Genomic DNA, 21,786 nt, shown 5'->3' with positions numbered 1-21,786 from the left:
CCTCTCTTTTCAAGTAGATTGAACAAGAATTAGGTTTCTCTCTTTTTTAAAAAATCCATTCCTTCTCCTATAGTATCTGCTACAGGCTTATATTTTATAAGGGACTCATGTCAATCAAAGTGAGTGTACTTTAATGTGCATAAAACTTGCAAATGGACAATGTGTCACAACAACACATCTGTCTCATCGAGAACTGTTTCTACAGGGACATCCAAGAAGACTAAGACCTACAAAGGCATGGGTGGTTTTCGGGGGTCAATTTCTTGGTACCTACCTTGTATAGGTAGTACTCCTTTTTTTTAAAACCTGGATCCTTCTTTGAATTGCTGCATGCTAATTATATGGAACAGTGGGTTTCACTGTGGCATGTTCAAATGTATACATCAAGTACCACTCCTCAAAACTGATTTGCTTCAAAACTGATTTTGTCACATCTCCGTTTCCATCTTACTTTTGCTGTCACTCTCTCTTGCTTGTCAAAGGAAAAGCACAGCTGTTACCATCTGGAATTGTCCTGGGGTGCAGCAATCCCATCCTACCAGCAAAGAACTATGAAAACACAGAGTTCAGGTCAGGAAAGGGAATGAGTGTAAGAAGAGGAAACATTTTTGGCGTGTTGGGTAGTTCTGCTTGGCTTTCAGCAAAATTGAAGGAGTATCTAATCTAGCTATAAGATGATAGACAAAAATATTTTTGAAAATGTTGCCTTCATTTTATATAAATGTAAACAATATTTCTTCATCAATAGAAGTGAAAAAGATATGGAATTTATGCTAAGTCCTGCCTTGTTAATTATTAATACAAGTAATAGTGAGTATTATTGGCTAATACTTATTTGTAGGAGATATGAACTCATTGAAGGAAAAAATGAACAAGCTCTGTCCATTTCTTTAAAAATGCATTTATAATAAAATTGTATTTTCCATGTTAACTATATGAGCATCTGATAAATAATTGTTAATGTTCTTTGGATCGATTGTGTGATTAGTAATGATGGCTTAAATTAAGAGATAATCCAACACTTTTAAGCCTTAGGTTCATAGGAAATTTTTTAAAAATCACTTTATATATACTTTATTACAGAGAAATATAATAGGGAGATTAACCGAAGCCTTTCAAGCATTAAAACATATTGAGAGAAAATTTGGGGGAAGTGAAAAGGAAATATGAATTCAAAGAGAAAGAGAATAATGCAGTATTTTTTGCTGGTAAGGAAGAGTTTGTTCATTTATTTTTGATGGATGAAAGTCATTTTCAAATTGCTGTGGTATTTAGATTTCATGAGTTATATTTAAAGAGTGATACATTTTAATTAAAAATTTTAATAATTCCAAAGGGCCATAATTAGAGCCTTTGCAATTAAAACTGTAAAGAAGAAATCTAAATGAAAACTTAAAATATATGGAAAACAGAATTTCAAAGTCTTCTTAATGATTCTGTGTGCAAAAAATTTAATGACCACTGCTGTAAAGGTGGTTTCCCAATCCAAAACGTGGATTAACCTGTCAACAAGGCTTTCTGTGGTTCTGGGCTCACGACAGAAGGTCTGTCTTCAGTGTGAAGGATACAGACAATGATGCATCTGGAAGAGGATTCTAGTCCACTGGCTGGGAATGTTCAAAAGGCAGCCAAGGGGCTGGGGTTGAGACTCCGGGTGGGGTGCTTGCCTAGCATTTGGGAGGCACTGGGTTTGATCCTCAGCACCACATAAAAACGAATAAAAAAATAAAGTATTGTGTCCATCTGCAACTGAAAAAAAAAAAAAAAAATGGCAACCGGGATTTTCTCTTGTGTGTGTGTGGGTTGAGTGCAGATGGGTTGGAGAGAATGTAGTTTTAATGGGACCAAGGATGAATGTTTGGTTCCTTTTACCATTTAGCTTTACTTCATTCAGTGGTGTGGGGCTTCACCCCAGAGCTGGATAACCAGCTTGCATTTTGCACGTGGTCACAAAATTGGTGGGAAGCAGATGAGGGACTGTGGATATCATCACATGTTGTCACCACTATTGCAAATATAATTCAGAGTGCTTATTCTAATAACAAAGAACTGCTGATATCATCCTTGTCCACAGAAATGTGCATTATTGGATTTCAGGTACACAGTGAGATCTGCCAGGTATTCTTGTACAGGGAAAGGAACCCTATGAATGAGACATAACAGATGTCTCATCTCAAACCCCTTTTATTCTGAAGGAGGAGAATGAAGACATACAAAACTGGAAAATAATGTTATGTAGTAGCAAGTGTTAATTTACCATAGACCTTTTTTATGTATAAAGAGGTTTTGTTTTGACTATAATCCACAGTAGTGGGATTCTCTCAGAGCTCATCTAGGATATAGGAAGAAACCATAACTAGAGCATAAGAGGAGCTGGGGATCAATACTAGTGTGCTTTTCTATTTCATGCCATTATTCGGGAGGTGACATAATGAGGAGATATACGGTCCTGGGCTCCCCTCCTTTGTTGTGAGTCAGCCCTCCTCTAATCCATTGATTCATCTGCCAGGCGCTCTAGCCCAGAGAGCACTTACTCTATTAAGTCATTATGCTTAATGTGGCACCCTTCTCTAGGAGCATCTGCTCAAAAACATCTAGGCACTAAATATTTGTCTGCTCACAAGAGAGAATTTGGACTATGTTAATTATTTTTCTTCAGTTGTATTTAATATATGGGAAAGAAACCAAGTTTATAAACGACCTCTTGCCTTATCCTGATTTTGTATTCAGATTTAGTTTCCATTTCTCTTGAATAAGTTGCCTGGAAGTGATTAGTTGCAGGTTTTTAAGAAAATATTGTTTTGTAAAAGGCTGCAGGGAATCATTCAAAATCTTAAATACTTTTGCTGTGCTTTAAAATTTTTTTCTCTTGCCATTGACTACTTTCATGTTAAATACATGATCATTTTGATAAATAGTTATTAGTATTACTTTGATCAATGGTGTACATTAGTAATGGTAGCTCAAATCAGAAGAATTTCTGAGAAGACCTATGTCGTATTGTCTTTCTTTTTTCCCTTTTGCCATCAATTGCTTGTATGCTTCTTATACAAGACTAAGTCCAAATGTCATGTGAATGATTTAAGTGACTGATGAATGCATAGCGGGTTCTAGGGGAGAATTCCATTATAAAGCATATTAGATGGAATTAAGGAGTGACAAGGAGATATTGATTGTTTGTATACAAAACTCTTTCATTGAGCAAAGGCCCACCTTATTGTTGATGTGGTGAGCCGTATTAGAAATAAGGATAGGAATTCATGCAGAATGTCCCAAGTGATTCACTATCAGGGATGGAGGAAGGTCCAGGGAATCTGTGCTGTGGACTGTTTCCTAAATCTGGTAGCAGATAGTCATGTGAAAAATCTTTCTACCTGCCTGCCCTTGGTCTTGCCCTTGGGTGAGTGTCAATAGTCCTTATCTTCCTCATTCTCTTTGCCCCTCATTTCTGTCTTCCTAAATTACAAGGTCTCACATGCATCTTTGCCAGGTTGAATACAGCCTGTTAATTAGGGGGCTATTGCAGCTTCCTACACTGGAGAGACCATCAATAGTTCAGCTCTGTCCTCAATTAGAGTCATCATCTCCATGCTGTCCTTGTTTTACAAGCAAAAGTCAACTCAGGATGTTCCCTAAGAGTGACAGACTTGGTAAAATACCTCTGAGTAAGCCAAGCCACCACTCATAGTCATTGACTCCATTGTCATTAGCCAGTTTTGTGTGTGTGCGGTTTTTTTTTTTTTTTTTTTTTTTTTTTTTTTTTTTTTTTTTTTGACCGAGTGGTGAAAAAGACCTGAAAGCTACTAATCCAATACAATTAGTAGTTATCTTAGTCTGGCCAAGCTGCTATAACAGAATACCGTAGACTAGATAGTTTTTAAAGAATAGAAATTTATTTCTCCCAGTGGCGGGGACTGGAAGTCCAAGATCTGGGGCCCAGCATGGTCAGTTCTGGTGAGAGCCCTCTTTTGGGTTACACACTGCCAACTTATCCCAGTGTCCTCACATGATAGAAGAGAAAATAAGCCTAGGGCACTAGTTCCATTTATGACCGCCCCCCACTTGTGACTTAATCACCTCTCAAAGGCTCTACCTCTTAATACCATCACCTTGGGGTTTAGGGTTTCAATTGTAAGACATTCAGACCACAGCAGGAGTTAATAGCATTCAATGTGGTGTCTTCTGACAACCCTCTATGTTACCCTTTCACCCTCTGTACTTGCCTGATTTTTCTCTGTGGTTTTGGGAATTAAGTGATAGAATCAAAATAATGTGGTCATTTTATTGGATTTTCAAGACCATTGTGGCGTTGAGTTTTTGGGGATAATGGTTGTGTTCTGTGAGGCTGTCATCAGCCTTACCTAGCAGAGAGTACTGGCTTAAGCCCTGTTGGGATGTCACCACTTCTACAATGTTTAGCTTCTTGCAAATTACTACATTGCCCGTTTCCTCCTTGCCCTGTGGTTCTTGTGATTGCTTGGTTATGCGGATACCTAGATCTAGCTGATCACTGATTCCTCTGAAAATGTAAAGAGTTGTTACTTTGTCCCTCACTACTTGTTACAAGGAAAAGGGCCTAAGCCTCTAATGGAGACCTGTCGGCACCATTGTTATTTGTGACCATTGCTTCTTGCAGATAATTCTTGGCTTACTGGTCCATTCCCTGGAATACTTTTCCTTGTCCAATGGAATCTTGTAATATTCTCAGCCCCAGGAGTACTCCATCTCTCTGCTGGCCCAGCTCTGTCCTTTCTAATGGATTGGAAACTGTAGGTCTGGTAGCTGTGGGTCAGGACACCTTAACACAGTGTTGTGTAAATCTGCCAGAGGGGACTTCTCACTCCATGTCAAAGCCTTGAGACCTCAGGCCTCCATCACCTGGGAAGCTATGGCTGGCTGACTCTCTGATTTACAACCCCCTCATCCTGCCCAGATTTCCAAAGAGTTCAGAATTGGAGTGAGTTGGATGAAGCTGAGTTATCCAATCAAAGGACTGGATCCTGTCTTTATTTAAATACTATGTATTTTGTTTGCCATAGCTTCTTTGCATTAATTATTTATTTTTAAATGTGACATTAAAATATTGTTTATCTAGTTACTGAATTTTTTAGTGCTTGCTTAGACTGTGCCCAAGGCCAGTGATGAGGGGTTCACCCATCCTGGGTCTCATGCTGCATTCCCACCCTGACAGGAAGACCTCACACCTGCTGAGGTCATCCACATTCCCAGGCAAGCTTTGGCCATGTGTAGTAAGTCCCTCCTTACTCTTTCCATTGGTAGGGTTGTACTGTGGACTCTTCCCAGTTCCCATCTCTCTTATGTCCTGGGGCCACCTCCCAAATTGAAATATAGCATATTTATCATGGTCCTCTTTCTTCCACAAGCCAAAACTGAGTCCAAAATGAAAGCTGTACCTGGATTTGGTTAGTAATCCCATGCTGCCCCTTTACATGGGCTGCTCAGCTCTTAGCAGGACATTATAGGCTGTCCTCTTCCTCACGACTGCCCCCTGTGTGGCTCACGCAGTCTTTCTCACTTCCTGAACCTGCTGTCTTTACAGCCTGTGCTGAGGTCCTCCTCTCTGGGTCCTCACTAGACCCTACGTAATTCTGTCATGGAGCTTATCTATCAGGTTGGCAGTTGTTTAAGGATTCAATTCTCAGGTCCTGTTCCCAGGGAGCTCATCTGTATAAGTTATTCATCTTGTGACCCTCAGTGCCCTATACATATTTATGGGATGAGACCATCTCTCCAAACTTCACATTATATTTCCTAGGAACCCTGTGTTCTCATCTCCTAGATTCTTGGAAAGCATAGTATTTGGGGGAATCTGTGCCAGAATGGAATCTCAGCATTGGCAATAAAACTTCTGATATCTTACTGACTGAGGGTAGGTCCCAGAGAGTCGACCCAGAAGCCCAATACCCAGTGCATCAACCTCAGCTAGTGTAGAATTAAATTCTTGTCTTCTATTTGACCAAAGCCCAGACCAGCACAATGTGCATCAATCTTAGATCATGGATGGGGTGGTAGTTATCAGGACAGGACTCCCATCAATGTTCCATGCCAAACGATGCTGATTATACAAAGATTGCAGTTCTCGTTAGATTCCCATGAAAAATCGTTGGCCCACCTAGAAGAGGCATGCTGCCTGCCTCACCGGCATCCCCACCATCTGGCTTGGTGAATCTGACTTGCAGTGTTTTGGTTCCAAAGAATAAAGAGCATTCACACCCATCCTGTTGACATCTGGGATTTTTCCTTCCTTCTCGCCCAGGTTCCTCACAGCAGGACTAGTCCAGATGAGATAGAACTGTCAAGGGAATCCTCGAGTTATCTTGCTAAAAGGCAGCCACCGGCAGCTGACCTTTGGTGGCATTGCTCACTCAGCATCCCGGTGGGAACAGTCCTGTGGTTCCTCAGTAGCTTAGCTACCATTTTGCTTACCTTCCCCTTGATTCTTCAAAGCTAACCTCGACTTTGTGACTTTGTCCTGCCAGTTTTATTTCCAGCAAAACTCCAAAGCCCCTTTTCTCATTTGTCCTGTGTGTGTCCCCCGCCTTGATTCCATCTGCACCATGGCTGAGCCTTGCCCCGCTCTCTGCTTCATCGTGTCTACCTGGCCCAGGCCCTCCTTTCGTCCACATTCTCAATTTCCTCCTTGTCTAGACTCCAGGACCTGCTGGTCTTGCACACAGGTGAGCGCACATTCATCAGCATTTGTGCTTGGAAAGAACCAGTGGTGATAGCTTCCCATTCTTCGTATGATTTTTATTTTCATTGCTTCTGTGCTGCATTGATCTACTTTAGTGCTTCAGTTCTGTACTTTGAACCCTACAGCCACCTCCGCAGGACGTGAAAGTGTTTTCATTTTGTAAACATTTTTTTTTTTTTTTTTTTTTTTGCCTCCTTCCTTCCCGTGCTACTCCATCTGACTTCTCTTTGCAGAATTACACATGTTAATAAGTTTGGGCTGTGTGGAGCCACGCTTTGATAAATCTTGCTGGTTCTGCACAAGGAAAGAAAAAAGAAATAAAAGCTTTAAGACACTTTTCTTGGTCTAAACCTGGATTACTTTCAGTCTTGGGGAATTCTTGAGTTTAGCAAGTGTAAGAAGCAAGATGGGGGAGACAATGTCAGCTTTGCTGGGGCTCTGTGAGAGCCTTTTCAGTGAGTGAGACTTGTCCTGGGGTAGACTGGAGCTATTCCAGCTTCCTGAGAGCAGTTGACCTTAAACAGGTGAGTAGAATGACATTCCCTGTTGGCCACAAATGCCCATGTGTGAAGAAAAAGCTGCAGATGTCATGGCCACTGAAATCTATGTAAGAAATCAGAGTTCCTGATATCTGGTTCTTTCTACTCCTTTCCCTGCTGCTCTGGAAGACAGTGTTCCTGTTACCTTTTAAAAAAAGTGTTAAGTGACAATTCTACACTATTTCCTAATGTACAGTTTCTCCTGTGTGTTATCTGTCAGCCTATAAACCAAGCCTAATGATTTTCCCTTACCATTTCCTTTGATAAGAAAGACCTTCAATTAGTTCTTAATTATAAAGCTTCTCTTGTTAATAGCCCCAACCTAAAAGCACTTTTTAAGTGATGTGGTCATCACTGAAGGAAGTTCTCCCTTAGAGAAGAAGCTAGGATGGAGGGGCATTTGCCTTGAGGGAGATTTTGGGATAGGAGGAAGATAGATATTAATTCAAAGCCCAGCCCTGGCTACATCTCCTTCCTTTATGACAGTTGATGTCTTCATCACACGTAGCTTCATAGGAAAACTCTAGAAGGAAGCACAACTCCATTTGAAAAAGTTAACATCCCAACCATGGGTTTTGTTTCTAGGCCTTTTCCTTCCTTTTGAAAGGAATAAGGATAGAATTTTTACTTTGTGTGTTATTCTGTATGTCGTTCTCAGAATTTAACTGACTCGTATAGGCAGTTTAGGCCCAAATTCTTGCTTTAATTTGGAAATATGCCTCTGAGAGGTTGTCGACATTGATGGGATATAGAAGTGGTTTCCAAGCGATGGCCTAGTGATGTCAGTAGCCCAGTGGGTGTTTGTATCTCTCTTCTTCACCCTCCAGAACGTTACTTCTGCAGAAAACCTGGTGCAAAGACTAGAATCATATTTCCTTTCTTGGGAAGTCTTTATTAAATCTTGCATATGTCATTTTCTTGTATTTTTGTTGTACTGCATATTTAGGCATAACTGAACTCTGTGTGAGTCAGTAGGATTAGGTAATAACTCAATGCCCAGATGCATCTTTTTCAAGTTAAAGCCAATACATTTGCTGCAGATCTCACTTTAATTAGAGTCCAGGACTCTTAATATCATGGTCCTTTATATGCTTCATAGCCTTATGATTCACATTTTCCCATATAAATTCAGGACACATAAGAGCACACATTAGAGGCTTTTTCCATGGGGCGATCCAAGATGGTGGACTAGAGGGTGACTGCATCTCCAGTCGCTCCAGAACCCAGGATTCAAGAAGGGGAGGCATTGAGAGACTCAGACTAAAATAGAGCCACGGGGTGAGTCTCCCCCACCCAGTGAAGCTCGGCCTGAGTGGCAGGCCTGGATAGGGGCAGCTTATCAGAGTAGGGCAGGGCAGCTAGAGTCTTCCCCAGGCACCACTGCAACTCCGGTGGTGTGCTCCTCCTACATGGCCAGGTTCTCAGAGCAGGCCCCTCAGTGAGAGCCTTTCCACACACAGCCAGCTCCAAGCCCTAGAACCAGTAGTGGGCTAGGGGAAGCTTTCTTCGGAAGCACTGCATTATCAAGTTACTCCAAGATTCAGGCTACTGAAGGCTGGGAGGTGATACACTGGAAATCTACAGGGACACTATAAACCAATAGAGGAAATCTGCAATATCACAAAGTCCCACTGACATCTGACCCATATGAGAAAACAAGGGAAGAAAATGTCCCAAACAAACCTAGATACTATATCAATAAAACCCAATGACAGCACAGCAGAAGAAATGTCAGAAAGGGAGTTCAGAATGTACATAATTAAAATGATCAGGGAAGCAAACAAGGAGATGAAAGAGCAAATGCAGGCATTGAAGGAGGAGATGAAAGAGCAAATTCAGGCATTAAATGATCGTACCAATCAATAGTTAAAAGAGCAAATATGGGAAGCAAGAGATCATTTCAATAAAGAGTTAGAGATATTGAAAAAAAACCAAACAGAAATCCTTGACATGAAGGAAACAATAAACCAAATTAAGAACTCCATAGAAAGCATATCCAGTAGGATAGAACACCTGGAAGACAGAACCTCAGATATTGAAGACAAAATATTTAATCTTGAAAGCAAAGTTGACTAGAGAAGGTGGTAAGAAATCATGAACAGAATCTACAAGAATTATGGGATATCATGAAAAGGCCAAATTTAAGAATTATTGGGATTGAGGAAGGCTTAGAGAAACAAACCAAAGGAATGAACAATCTATTCAATGAAATAATATCAGAAAATTTCCCAAATCTGAAGAATGAAATGGAAAACCAAGTACAAGAGGCTTATAGGACTCCAAATATACAAAATTACAACAGACCCACACCAAGGCACATTATTATGAAAATAACTAACATACAAAATAAAGACAGAATTTTAAAGGCTGCGAGAGAAAAGAATCAAATTACATTCAGGGGGAAACCAATAAGAATATCAGCAGATTTTTAATCCAGACCCTAAAAGCTAGAAGGGCCTGGAACAACATTTACCAAGCCCTGAAAGAAAACAGATGCCAACCAAGAATCTTATACCCAGCAAAACTTACTTTCAGATTTGATGACGAAATAAGATCCTTCCATGATAAACAAAAGCTAAAGGAATTTACAAAAAGAAAGCCGGCATTGCAGAACATTCTCAGCAAAATATTCCATGAGGAAGAGATGAAAAACAAAGATGCTCAGACACTTCACAGAAGATGTACAAGCAATCAACAGACATATGAAAAAATGTTCAACATCTTTAGTAATAAGAGAAATGCAAATCAAAACCACCCTAAGATTCCATCTCACCCCAATTAGAATGGCGATAATCAAGAACACAAGCAACAATAGGTGTTGGCGAGGATGTGGGGAAAAAGGTACACTCATACATTGCTGGTGGCACTGCAAATTAGTGCAGCCACTCTGGAAAGCAGAGTGGAGATTCCTTAGAAAACTTGGAATGGACCTACCATTTGACCCAGCTATCCCACTCCTCGGCCTATACCCAAAGGACTTAAAATCAGCACACTACAGAGATACAGCCACATCAATGTTCATAGCGGCTCAATTCACAATAGCCAGACTATGGAACCAACCTAGATGCCCTTCAATTGATGAATGGATAAAGAAACTGTGGTATATATATACAATGGAATATTACTCAGCTATAAAGAATAATAAAATTATGGAATTTGCAGGCAAATGGATGAAACTGGAGAATATCATGTTAAGTGAGCTAAGCCAATCTCAAAAATCCAAAAGAGGAATGATCTCACTGATAAGCGGATGATGACTCTTAATGGGGGGTGGGAGTGGGACAAGAATGGAGGAAGGAGGGACTGTATAGAGGGAAAAGAGAGGTGGAAGGGGTGGGGGGGAAGGAAAAAAATAATGGAATGAATCAAACATCATTACTCTATGTAAATTTATGAATATGCAAATGGTATGCTGTTACTCCATGTACAAACAGAAACAACATGTATCCCATTTGTTTACAATAAAAATAAATAAAAAAAAAAAAACAAAGATGCAAATTAGCAACGGGAGGAACTAGCCTAAAGGAATAGCCAAATAAAGGAGAAACCAAATCAGGTCAAAAAACAAAAATGAGTCAAATGACTGGGAATACAAATCATATCACAATAATAACTCTGAATGTTAATGGCCTGAACTCATCAATCAAAAGACAGACTGGCAGATTGGATTAAAAAGAAAAATCCAACAATATGTTGCCTGCAAGAGACTCACCTCATAGAAAGAGATACCCATAGACTAAAGGTGAAAGGATGGGAAAAAACATACCATGCACACGGACACAGCAAAAAGCTGGAGTATCCATCCTCATTTCAGAAATGTGGACTTCAAGCCAAAACTAGTCAGAAGGGATAAAGAAGGACATTACATACTGCTTAAGGGAAGCATAAAACAGCAAGACAAAACAATCAGAAATATCTATGCCCCGAAAATTGGCTCATCCATGTACATCAAACAAATCCTTCTCAATTCCAGAAATCAAATAGACCACAACACAATAATACTAGGCGATTTTAACACACCTCTCTCACCGCTGGATAGATCTTCCAAACAAAAATTGAATAAAGAAACCATAGATCTCAATAACACAATCAACAATTTAGACTTAACCGACTTATATAGAATATACCATCCAACAAAGAACGAATACACTTTCTTCTCAGCATCACATGGATCCTTCTCTAAAATAGACCATGTTTTATGCCACAAAGCTACTGTTAGCAAATACAAGAAGATAGTACTACTGTGTACTCTATCAGATCATAATGGATTGAAATTAGAAATAAATGACAGAATAAAAAACAGAAACTTCTCCAATACCTGGAGATTAAATAATACACTATTATATGATGAATGGATAACAGAAGACATCAGGAGGTAAATTTAAAAATTCTTAGAAGTAAACGAGAACAAAGACACATCATATCAAAATCTCTGGGACACTATGAAAGCAGTTCTTAGAGGAAGATTTATTTCATGGGGCGCATTCAACAAAAGAAGTAGAAATCAACAAATAAACGACTTAACACTACAGCTCAAAGCCCTAGAAAAAGAAGAGTAGACCAACACCAAAAGTAGTAGAAGACAGGAAATAGTTAAAATCAGAGCCGAAATCAATGAAATTGAAACAAAAGAAACAATCGGAAAAATTAACAAAATAAATAGTTGGTTCTTTGAAAAAATAAACAAAATTGATAGACCCTTAGCCACACTAACAAAGAGAAAGAGGGAGAAAACTCAAATTACTAAAATTCGGAATGAACAAGGAAATATCACAACAGACACGAGTGAAATACAAAACATAATTAGAAGCTATTTTGAAAATCTATACTCCAACAAAACAGAAAACCTCGAAGACATCAACAAGTTCCTAGAGACATATGAATTACCTAAACTGAACGAGGAGGACATACACAACTTAAATAAATCAATTTCAAGCAATGAAATAGAAGAGGTCATCAAAAGCCTACCAACAAAGAAAAGTCTGGGACCAGATGGGTTCTCAGCCGAGTTCTACAACACCTTTAAAGAAGAGCTCATTCCAATACTCCTCAAAGTATTCCATGAAATAGAAGAGGAGGGAACCCTCCCAAACTCATTCTATGAAGCCAATATCACCCTGATACCTAAACCAGACAGAGACACATCGAGGAAAGAAAATTTCAGACCAATATCCTTAATGAACATGAATGCAAAAATTCTCAACAAAATTTTAGCAAATCGCATACAAAAATATATTAAAAAGATAGTGCACCACGATCAAGTGGGTTTTATCCCAGGGATGCAAGGTTGGTTCAACATCCAGAAATCCATAAATGTCATTCACATATCAACAGACTAAAAGTTAAGAATGACATGAATATTTCAATAGATGCAGAAAAAGCATTCAATAAAATACAGCATCCCTTCATGCTCCAAACACTAGAGAAAATTGGGGTAGTGGGAACATTCCTTAACATTGTAAAGGCCATCTACACTAAGCCCATGGCCAATATTCTAAATGGTGAAAAACTGAAAGCATTCCCCCTAAAAACTGGAACAAGGCAGGGATGCCCTCTTTCACCACTCCTATTCAACATCGTCCTTGAGACTCTAGTCAGAGCAATTAGATAAACCAAAGAAATTAAGGGATACGAATTGGAAAAGAAGAACTCAAACTATCCCTGTTCACTGATGACATGATTATATATTTAGAGGAACCTGAAAATTCCACCAGAAAACAGAACTCATAAGTGAATTCAGTAAAGTAGCAGGTTATAAGCTCAATGCTCATAAATCCAATGTATTTTTATACATAAGTGATGAATCTTCAGAAAGAGAAATTAGGAAAACTATCCCATTCACAATAGCATCGAAAAAAATTAAATACTTGGGAATCAATCTCACAAAAGAGGTAAAAGACCTCTACAATGAGAACTACAGAACACTGAAGAAAGAAATTAAAGAAAACCTTAGAAGATGGAAAGATCTCCCATGTTCTTGGATAGGCAGAATTAATATTGTCAAAATGGCCATACTACCAAAAGTGCTATACAGATTAAATGCAATTCCAATTAAAATCCCAAAGGTACCTTACAGAAATAGAGCAAGCAATTATGAAATTCATCTGGAAGAATAAGAAACCCAGAATAGGTAAAGCAATCCTCAGTAGAAAGAGCGAAGCAGGGGGTATCGCAATACCAGATGTTCAACTCTATTACAAAGCAATAGTAACAAAAACAGCATGGTATTGGTACCAAAATAGACAGGTAGATCAATGGTACAGAATAGAGGATGTGGACACAAACCCAAATAAATACAATTTCTCATACTAGACAAAGGGGCCAAAAATATGCAATGGAGAAAAGATAGCCTCTTCAACAAATGGTGCTGGGAAAACTGGAAAACCATATGCAACAGAATGAAATTAAACCCCTATCTCTCACCCTGCACAAAACTTAACTCAAAATGGATCATGGACCTCGGAATCAGACCAGAGACCCTGCATCTTATAGAAGAAAAAGTAGGTCCAAACCTACTTGTTGGCTTAGGATCAGACTTCCTTAACAGGACTCCCATAGCCCAAGAAATAAAAGCAAGAATCAACAACTGGGATAGATTCAAACTAAAAAGCTTTCTCTCAGCAAAGGAAACTGTCAGTAATGTGAAGAGAGAGCCTACAGAGTGGGAGAATATCTTTGCCACTCATACTTCAGATAGAGTGCTAATTTCCAGAATCTATAAAGAACTCAAAAAACTCTACACCAAGAATACAAATAATACAATCAACAAATGTGCTAAGGAAATGAACAGACACTTCACAGAAGAAGATGTACAAGCAATCAACAGACATATGAAAAAATGTCCAACATCTCTAGTAATAAGAGAAATGCAAATCAAAACTACCCTAAGATTTCATCTCACCCCAATTAGAATGGTGATTATCAAGAACACCAGCAACAATAGATGTTGGCAAGGATGTGGGGAAAAAGGTACACTCATACATTGCTGGTGGGGTTGCAAATTAGTGTAGCCACTCTGGAAAGCAGTATGGAGATTCCTCAGAAAGCTTGGAATGGAACCACAATTTGACCCAGCTATCCCACTCCTTGGCCTATACCCAAAGGACTTAAAATCAGCATACTACAGAGATACAGTCACATCAATGTTCATAGCTGCTCAATTCACCATAGCCAGATTGTGGAACCAACCTAGATGCCCTTCAGTTGATGAATGGATAAAGAAACTGTGGCATACACACACACACACACACACACACACACACAATGGAATATTACTCTGCCATGAAGAATGATAAAATTATGGCATTTGCAGGCAAATGGATGAAATTGGAGAATATCATGCTAATTGAGATAAGCCAATCTCAAAAAACCAAAGGACGAATGATCTCGCTGATAAGCATATGAGGACATATAATTGGGGGTAGGAGGGGTAAGCGTTAGGGTTAGGGTTAGGTTTAGGGTTAGGGATAAGGAGGGTGGTAAGAATGGAGGAAGGAAGGACTGTATAGAGGGAAAAGAGGGGTGGGAGGGGTTGGGAGAGACCGGAAAAAATAACAGAATGAATCAAACAACATTGCCCTATGTAAATTTATGATTACACAAATGGTATGCCTTGACCCCATGTACAAATAGAGAAACAACATGTATCCCATTGTTTAAATAATAAAAAAAAAAAAGCACACATTAACATTTTTTCAAACCTTTATTCTGGTCGTCAGTTCCTGTGTATGCTGATTGCATGCGGTCCCGATAGCTGCCCTGCAAGAAGGGAAACCCGAGGCTTGGAGGGGCTGTGTAGCTGCCTGGCTCCCTGAGCCAGCCCAGGGCACAGCCAGGGCAGCTGGGAACCAAAATTCACCTTCATAATCATCTAGGGGACATTCCCTCTCTCATTATTTGACTTAACACAGGTTGTTTTTTTTTTTCTCATTTGCAAGTTATGAGCTGAGATCTATTAAATTAGTTTCATACAGTAAATTATTTGATGAAACATTGTTTTTGAAAACAAAAAACTCTTGGAAAATCTGCTCTATTTACTACTGCTCAAGAGCAGCTCACTAATGTAGGAATATGCATTACAACACCTTGTATGATACAACTCTAAGTGTGATTTCTGAGTGGCTAGGGCTTTTAAAAGAGGGGTGTCCTGTATTCAGATTAAGGGGCGAGTCATGAATTATTAGAGCTATTGAGATTAGTGTGTATACATGGCTTTGCCTGGAAATGACCTAAATTGGCTTTTCCTTTTTATAAGGCAGAGGAAAGCATAAGATAAAAGAGACTCTGGTATGGAATTGATGTGAATACCCAGTGGGAAACCCTGAGTAATGATGCAATTAAATAACTAACCCTTACCTCTCTGAACTTCTGTGGAGTTGACTGAGGGAAGAGGCTAGGTAGCAATTAATATTGTTTCTTCAGGAGGGTTAAGATGAGCAACTGCAGACTTACTAAAGAAGATTTAAGGTAGGGCTCATTTTTAGGCCACAGTCAGAGGAATGCATCTAGAATAGATCAGAAGTCCAGAGGGAACTGTTTTATTTAAAAGATTTTTTTTCCCAGCCAGGTGTGGTGGCACACATCTATAATTCCAGAGACTGAGGCAGGAGGATCATCAGCTTGGGCAATTTAGCAAGACCCTGTCTCAGAATAGAAAGGGCTGGGGGTGTAGCTCAGTAGTAGGGTGATTGCCTAGAGCATATGTGAGGCCCTGGGTTCAATCTCCAGTACCAAAAAACTTTTTTTAAGACTGTCCCCCCTTAAAACTGTAACTTGGCCCAGCACAGTGGCATGGGGGTTGTAATCCCAGCAGTTTAGGAAGCAGAAGTTTAGTTTAGGAGGATTGCAAGTTTGAGGCCAGCCTCTGCAACTTAGTGAGTCCATGTCTCAAAATAAGAAGTGCTGTGATGTAACTCAGTGGTTAAGGGCCCCTGGGTTCAATCCCTGGTACCACCCACCCACCCACACAACTAACTTCCCCCATTGCTTGCTTTCTGTTGTAAACCCCACTTTGTTTTTCTGTTTACCAGCTGGGAGAAAATGTTTCAAACACAAAAGGGGTTTTGTTTGCAGATTCCAGAGGCTGTTGGTGGGGAAGAAGCCAGGAAGCTGTGTCCACTGTGTCCAGTGTGGCAGGAGTAGAGCCAGGACCGGAAGGGGCAGAGGGAGGGTACTAAGCACAGAGAAATTGTAAGACTGATCACAAGAGGAAGGGGGGCTTCTGGGTTGACCCTCCAGCATTTTCTTTTTCTTTTTGGTACCAGGGATTGAACTCAGGGGCACATAACCACTGAGCACATCCCCAGCCCAATTTTGTATTTTATTTAGAGACAGGGTCTCACTGGGTTGCTTAGCACCTTGCTAAGTTGCTGAGGCTGGCTTTGAAACTCGAGATCCTCCTGCCTCAGCCTCCCGACCTGGTGGTATTACAGGTATAGACCACTGTACCCAGCTACCCTCCAGCATTTTAACTCCAGTTCTAGAATAAAGTTGGACTTGCAAGACAAGGCCAATAACATGACATTTGCTGCAAATGGGGAGGGAAGGCTTCATGTTTCAGAGATGGTAAAAACGTAGATGTAATTCGAAGTCTACAGGTGATTTGTTTAAGAAAGAAAAGAATAGTTAGTATAAGGTGATGTGCCCAGGCATCCAGCACAGCAGCTACCTGGGTCAGTGTTCACTTAAGATGATTGCCTGCCAGCTCTCTGTGGATGTCTCTGATTGAGGCGTCTGCAGAGTGGGGTTAGTAGTAGGAGGATGGGGGTGGGATCTGGGCTCTGATGGGAGGGACGATCAGCAAGTGGGGGTGGGTGTCCTGGGCTTGGAGTCAGAGCCAAACAAGCAACATTCTGTGCTAGGAGCACAATGAGGTCAGGACTCAGCTGAGCCCCTCAAGGAGGAAGCCACGTGCTGAGGGAAAAGTAAACAGGTCATCGTTGTACACTAAGACCTGGGTGCGAGACCTGGTTCTTCTGTGAATGACCACGAAGGCCTCAAGCAAGTCATTTTACCTGTCAACTTATAAAATAGTGATGGAAGTTGAAAGGTCTGGGAGCTGCCTATTTCCCCCTGGTGGCCAGTCTGGAAAGGTCCATAGCAGGCAACGAAGGTGGACTTGGCCTCCCCGGGAGGGCTCAGCGTGCATCCAGACCTTCTTGTCTCCTCCATGCTGGGCAGGTGAGCTGCTTCCACCTGCAGGACTCACTCTTAGGACCTCCCTGTTGTTGACAATGATCAACACAACACTTCTCAAAGTTTTTGTTTTCAAGACCCTGTACACTTTTGTAAATTATTGAGACCCCAAAGAGCCTTTAACAAATGAATATACCATTTAATGTGTTAGAAGTTAAAACAGATGTTATAAAAAAATTAACTCATTAAAAACATCAGTAGTAAACCTATTACAGGTTCATAGAAATTATTTTTTAATGATGAAAAATAACTTATTTATTCTGCTTGTGCCATCTTCATAGCAATGGAAATTGCAGGGTAAAGCCCCTTGTGAAGATTATATAGACTGTCAGGCAAGACCATGTACTTTGTAGAATATGCAACCTAGCAGTGAACTATCACCCTGGTAAGTAGGCACGCTGTATTCTGGTGGTTTACACAGTGATTAAACTTTTATTTTTTTCTCTTCCGGTGCTGTGTTTTAAAAAGTGATTTTGGATAAGAAAACAAGGGTACTTAAAACAAAGGGACAGATAAGAATCTGGATTTAAATTGTATTCTTTCCTGTTCCTGAGAATGCAACTTGGTCCTTGGGAATTTTAAACAAATGGGCTTGAGCAAGCAAGACCTGGCAAACTCCACTGTGGCAGTCTTAAACTTTCATTAGAATAAATTCTGGTGGTTGAATAAGGGAACTGCAAGCCTGTAATCCCAGTGGCTCAAGAGGCTGAGGCAGGAGGATCATAAGTTCAAAGCCAGCCTCAACAACTTAGGGAGACCCTGTCTCACAATGAAAAAGGCTGGGGATATGGCTCAGTGGTTAAGCACCCCTGGGTTCAATCCCCAAAAGCAAAAGAAAAATTAATTAATTAATTTAACAAAAGGGATCTAAGGCTATTCTGGTTATTCTACCAGTGTGGTCTTCTTCCATTTTTGCTTATAGATGCAGGAGATTTTGAGATGGCCCTTCATGGCAGTCTGTGATGAGGGTACTGTTGATAGACACTGGGAGGACCCCACATTTCCACGTACCTATTGAAAGAGAGTAGTTTGGTCAGGTGCAGTGGCACACACCTATAATCCCAGCAACTTGGGAGGCTGATGTAGGAGGATCACAAATTCCAGGCCAACCTTGGCAACTTAGTAATATGCTGTCCCAGAATAAGATTAATGAAAGGGCTGGGGATGTATCTCATTGGCAAAGTGTCTGTGGGTTCAATTTCAAATACCACAAAAATAAAAAGAGTGGTTGTATCTTCTGGGATGTTCTTAATTTATGAGATAATTGTGGGCATTTATAAATTCTCTGGGCCTTCTATCATTTTCCTCTGGAGTAGAAACCATTACTTGCCTACTGGACATTCTACTGCACCTCCTCCCCAACAGGACCCTCTGGGTATAGGATCTCCCTTTTTTTATCCACCTGTGCTCTCAAGGATGCTGCCCTGCTGCAGGCCTGCTGTCTGGTCTGGCCACAGGCTTCCCCTGCTTCAGGAGGCAAGAGGGATGCTGTCTCAGTTTTGTGAAGATGACGTTCATTCTTTCTTTAAAAATTACCACATTCAAATGATGCTTGGAGCGACTGCAGCTGTTTTGCAGCAATGAGGGAGCCAACGTGGAGATAAAACTGACTGGAGATGTCTGGAGTGGATTAGCAGAAAGATGGAAAAACCTGGGTTCTTTGCTATGTCATGAAGACTTAGAATTACATAAACCTGGAGCCAACTGCCTCCTTGTTTACAGCAGGTGGGGATTGGATTTCCTGTTACTTGCAGCTGAAAGTTCCTTCATTGACACATCCTCTCCCAAAGGAATCCATGTGGCTCCTCGGCCCCAGAGAAGAGGCAAGACTCCAGGTCTATGCAACAACCATCAGTCTGAAAAACTGTCTGTGGGATCCTCTCTCTCTTGTCTGGCTACTGTGGGCCACTTTGTTGTGTTTATACCTCTTTTGTAGGATAAGGAGTTGAGATTATAAATTAAATATTGGGTCCTATTGGTAAAACAGGAAGGAGAGCTGAGAAATCTGTGGCATTCACAAGGTGTGGGGCTTAGAGATGGCGCCTCGGCATCCTCTCCCTCACCCTGGGTGTGCAGCTGCATCTGTATTAGAGCCCGTGCTGCCTTTGAATGACTGGCTTGTGTTCCCTCCCAGTAGACCCTCAACTCATCACCCTGTACCTGTGGCCCCTGGTGCAATGTGCCTGACCCCCAATATTAGGGGCATTTCAGGGGTACTGCTGTTCTAGGAATTATACCAGCAACTTTACATGCCTTGTGTTATTAAGTTGTATAAGTACAATCAGTAGAATCTGTATTTTGATAAGAACACTGAGGCTTGAGTGGTAAAATCTTTTGCTTTGAGGTCCCACAGTTAATACATGATTAACAGACTCAAATACAGGTGTGAGTAAAAAAATTCTTTTAACTAATATAGTCTGTATTCAATATCTATCATTGAGATATGCTGGTATGGGAATTATTGTTCCTATCTCTACATTTCATTTTTCACTCTTGGCATATAAATGAGCACTTGAATTTCGGATCTTATTAGAGTATGTTACTTATGAACACGTAGCTAATGCCTGAGATTGGTCTCAATGAAAGAGGGTGTATTTTCCTTGTGTAGCGGGCAGTCTTGAGGTAGTTTTTCAGCACTGGTATTTCCAGGATTCTCCTGGGGGTCCATTATATTTGATTTTGCTTGCCACAAAAATGGTTGTTACAGCTTCAGGTATCACATCCGAATCCAAGAGAAGAAGAAAGCAAAAAGACCAGAAAAGGAGTGTCAACAAAACAGGTCTGTCCTTTCAGGAAAGCAAATGTTTGCAGGTGAGACATCTGACACTTAAAGGGAACACAAGTTTGTCAGCCAGGATATAAGAGGACTCATTCCAGAGAGTCTTCTCACGGCACGTTCCTCGAATTCTGTAAAGAATTTGCTTTCAGAGCTCTTTGCTAAGCTCCAGGGATAGCGGGGTAACCTGCCAGGATTAGGCGGCAGGTTTGTTGGCCAGAGCTAAACCATGGTCTCCTGGAGTCAGGCAGTTCCTTAGCAGACCTTGTTGCTTCTCATGGTGCTGTGGCCTCCCTTAGTGCTGCCCCACTTAAACCAGAGCGGGGGCTCCCTGCTCAGATACTCTTCTTTTAATGGGTTAGCTCCTGGTCTTGGCATCCAGCAGGGCACCACTAGCTGGAGTTCAGACTGTGTAAGACTATGGGGTCCCTCTGTGTCCCTGGGCAGAAGGAATGCCACCGGTGTGCCTGTAAAGAGAATGCCCCCAAAACTTGAGCTGGAATGTTTGTTTCCCCACACATCCTGCTGGGCGTGTTCTTGCCCCCCCAAGGCTAGAGCAAAGTGTGCTTGCCTCAGTGCCTGTGACACAGTGGGAAGAACCCTGTGGGCCAGCTCAGCTTACCCCTGATGCCAGCCATGTGTCAGGTTACCCTGGTAACAAGGCATGCACAGCAGGCAGGGTGATTTGGAGATGGAGCCAGTTACTCTTAAGTTTTCCTTCCCTTAGTATTAGAGTGGAAAATGGGTGAGGGGACTTTTTTTTTTTTCTCTTGTGGAAGGAGATGCACCTTTCCTTAACTGGAAGTGTCTACACAATAGGATTTTGTCAAGAAGACAATTATTATAGAATAATGATTCTAGTGTTCAGCATTCTTGAGCACTAAAGAAATTTATTGGCAAAATATCCTCTCCTCCAGGATGCTGGCTTGTCTTCTCTGATTTGGTGGGCATCCTGGGTGTACTTTGCAAACTCACTAGGTCTCTGGATGTAGGCTCTTCAGCCAAGCTTGCTGTGAATGGCTGTGCTACATTTGCTCTTGTGGTCTCTGGCCGGTCAGAACAGCCAGGTGACTTCCATCCCCCATGATAAGGAGGGTCTCACGGCCTCAGGTTTAGTCACAGCCCATGAACTTCTGCAGCTCCATTTTTGAGCCCTGATCTGAGATTGTTAGGCACTTTTCACTGTGTTCGTTTTACCATCTTTGGTCTTTAATCACTGCACTAAGAGAACGGTCTGCTACCGTTTTTATTTATTTATTTTTCCTCCGGTGTGTAAAGAAAAAATACTGGACATATTTATTTCCCTTGCAGCACATGTCTTATTCAGAAAGGTCACACAGCCCCACATTAGGTTGGGTATTGCCCTGGGGGAGGAAAGCAGCTGCTGCTGGCATTACCACCAACACGACCCCTTTCGGGTGAGTGTGTGTCAGGCAGCTTCAACAGGCTGAAGAGTAGTGTCCAAACATGCTCTCCAACCCTGAAAACTATAATTTGTCCTGAGAAATAGAGTCTTGTCTTTGCATCAGCCAGACCTGAGGCTCCATTTTTGGCAGGTGCAT

The 21,786-nt window shown here is 41.0% G+C and overlaps 1 protein-coding gene across 2 annotated transcripts in view; it reads left to right on the top strand.

The window, feature by feature from the left end:
• Positions 1-21,786, top strand: part of LOC306666581 (brefeldin A-inhibited guanine nucleotide-exchange protein 3-like) — a 73,891-nt gene that overhangs the window by 8,671 nt on the left and 43,434 nt on the right. The gene's annotated exons all lie outside the window — the stretch shown is intronic.

The sequence above is a fragment of the Sciurus vulgaris genome (genome assembly GCF_902686455.1).
Source record: "Sciurus vulgaris genome assembly, chromosome: 7".
NCBI classification, from domain to species: domain Eukaryota; kingdom Metazoa; phylum Chordata; class Mammalia; order Rodentia; family Sciuridae; genus Sciurus; species Sciurus vulgaris.
The sequence above is the reverse complement of the archived record's forward strand: the minus strand, read 5'-3'. Positions and strand labels throughout refer to the sequence as shown.